Source organism: Schistocerca gregaria, chromosome 7 (assembly GCF_023897955.1).
Source record: "Schistocerca gregaria isolate iqSchGreg1 chromosome 7, iqSchGreg1.2, whole genome shotgun sequence".
NCBI classification, from domain to species: Eukaryota; Metazoa; Arthropoda; class Insecta; order Orthoptera; family Acrididae; genus Schistocerca; species Schistocerca gregaria.
Window position 1 is genome coordinate 234,795,191 of NC_064926.1, and position 3,226 is coordinate 234,798,416.

Sequence of the window (3,226 nt, forward strand, 5' to 3'; positions counted from 1 at the left end):
ATTTGACCAGCAGAGATTATAGAGTTCTAAAAGCCATTCCTTAGCTATGGGCCCTAGGTTCTGTATAAATTCATTAATGACGTCATCGGGACCCATCGGCCTTCCTGGGTTTCAAGGAAGTAATAGCAGCTTCCAGTTCTGTTGACGTGAAGTATGGCTCAGGTGGTATTTCAGTCACTTGTGGCCTCTTATATGAGGTGGCAGTCTTACTGTCCCTGGTTGGTTTACCATTCAAAAGGAGCTGATGTGCGGTTTGATTAGCTGTTACAGAAATCTTATCCTTGGGGGCTGCCGGGTCGCTGGACAATCACTTTATGAGGTTCCAAGCTCTTCTGCTACTGTGCTTCATGTCAAGACTCTTCAACGTATGTTTCCAGGACTCTTGTCTGTCTTTGCTAATAGTTTCAATTAGCTGATCCCCAAGTTTTATGGTTTATTCACTGAAAGAGTCCATGCTGTACTGCTCCAGGTATTCGTTATATATTTGTTTCATGTCGTTGGAAACTCCAGGAATGTAGAGTGTTCTGCAGCCTCTAGGTATGCTGAGTCTTGCTGATCTTTTAACAGCTTGGACGAACTTTCCGTAGTTTTCAGTGTTTGATAGTATATAAAAATGAACCAAACAGTATTACCGCATGATGTAAAGGAATTAAAGTCATCGGCAGAAAGTGGGAATTGATTTAAGTCAAACGGCCGAGTTGAAAACTTATGCTAGTTTGTGAATCGAATCCAGGTATCCTGTTCTCTAGGCAGATGCCCTCACCACAGCGCCATCCGGACACGTTGGTCACCACAACCGTGTGGGCTACCCTAGAACGCCTCCCGCCAGACCCTTAATTTCAACATATAGCACACACAAATGATGTAGTATCCTGCCCATTAGCCTCATTAATCATGGGATAGACCACCCGTGGTCTAGGGGTAGCGTCGGTCCCGGGTTCGATCCCCTCCACTGTCTAAATTTTGATAAATAATCAGCATTGGCGGCCGAAGACTTCCGGCATAAGAAGTCAGCCTCATTCTGCCAACGGCCTTATCAAAGAGGGCGGAGGATCGGATAGAGGTTCAGTGCACTCCCTTATCCTAGGGGTGGGAAATTGCCCCTAATGGCGGAAGAATTAGCAATGATCAACTACATGAGGATGCAGAAGGCAATGGAAACTACTGCATTAAAGACACTTAACGCGCATCCACAGGACATGTGGCCTGTAATTGAAGAAGTGTCATGATGATCTCTCCATTGGCAAAAGATTCTGGAATAGTCCCCCATTCGGATCTCCGGGAGTGGACTGCCAAGGGGGAGGTTACCATGAGAAAAAGATTCAATAATCAACGAAAGGATAACGTTCTACGAGTCGGGGCGTAGAATGTCAGAAGCTTGAACGTGGTAGGGAAACTAGATAATCTGAAAAGGGAAATGCAAAGGCTCAATCAAGATATAGTAGGGGTCAGTGAAGTAAAGTAGAAGGAAGACAAGGATTTCTGGTCAGATGAGTATCGGGTAATATCAACAGCAGCAGAAAATGGTATAACAGGTGTAGGATTCGTTATGAATAGGAAGGTAGGGCAGAGGGTGTGTTACTGTGAACAGTTCAGTGACCGGGTTGCTCTAATCAGAATCGACAGCAAACCAACACCGACAACGATAGTTTAGGTATACATGCCGACGTCGCAAGCTGAAGATGAACAGATAGAGAAAGTGTATGAGTATATTGACAGGGTAATGCAGTATGTAAAGGGGGACGAAAATCTAATAGTCATGGGCGATTCGAATGCAGTTGTAAGGGAAGGAGTAGAAGAAAAGGTTACAGGAGAATATGGGCTTGGGACAAGGAATGAAAGAGGAGAAAGACTAATTGAGTTCTGTAACAAGTTTCAGCTAGTAAAAGCGAATACCCTGTTCAAGAATCACAGAAGGAGGAGGTATACTTGGAAAAGGGCGGGAGATACGGGAAGATTTCAATTAGATTTTATCATGGACGGACAGAGATTCCGAAATCAGATACTGGATTGTAAGGCGTAGCCAGGAGCAGATATAGACTCAGATCACAGTATAGTAGTGATGAAGAGTAAGTTGAAGTTCAAGAAATTAGTCAGGAAGAATCAATACGCAAAGAAGTGGGATACGGAAGTTCTGAGGTATGACGAGATACGTTTGAAGTTCTCTAACGCTATAGATACAGCAATAAGGAATAGCGCAGTAGGCAGTACAGTTGAAGAGGAATGGACATCTCTAAAAAGGGCCATCACAGATGTTGGGAAGGAAAACATACGTACAAAAAAGGTAGCTGCGAAGAAACCATGGGTAACAGAAGAAATACTTTAGTTGATTGATGAAAGGAAGAAGTACAAACATGTTCTGGGAAAATCAGGAATACAGAAATGCAAGTCGCTGAGGAATGAAATAAGTAGGAAGCGCAGGGAAACTAAGACGAAATGGCTGCAGGAAAAATGTGAAGACATAGAAAAAGATATGATTGTCGGAAGGACAGACTCAGCATACAGGAGAGTCAAAACAACCTTTGGTGACATTAAAAGCAACGGTGGAAACATTAAGAGTGCAACGGGAATTCCACTGTTAAATGCAGAGGAGAGAGCAGATAGGTGGAAAGAATACATTGAAAGCCTCTATGAGGGTGAAGATTTGTCTGATGTGATAGAAGAAGAAACAGGAGTCGATTTAGAAGAGATAGGGGATCTAGTATTAGAATCGGATTTTAAAAGAGCTTTGGAGGACTTACGGTAAAATAAGGCAGAAGGGATAGATCACATTCCATCAAAATTTCTAAAATCATTAGGGGAAGAGGCAACAAAACGACTATTCACGTTGGTGTGTAGAGTATATGAGTCTGGCGACATACCATCTGACTTTCGGAAAAGCAACATCCACACAATTCCGAAGACGGCAAGAGCTGACAAGTGCGAGAATTATCGCACAATCAGCTTAAGAGCTCATGCATCGGAACTGCTTACAAGAATAATATACAGAAGAATGGAAAAGAAAATTGAGAATGCGCTAGGTGACGATCAGTTTGGCTTTAGGAAAAGTAAAGGCACGAGAGAGGCAATTCTGACGTAACGGCTAATAATGGAAGCAAGGCTAAAGAAAAATCAAGACACGTTCATAGGATTTGTCGACCTGAAAAAGGCGTTCGACAATATAAAATGGTGCAAGCGGTTCGAGATACTGACAAAAGTAGGGGTAAACTATAGGGAGAGACGGGTC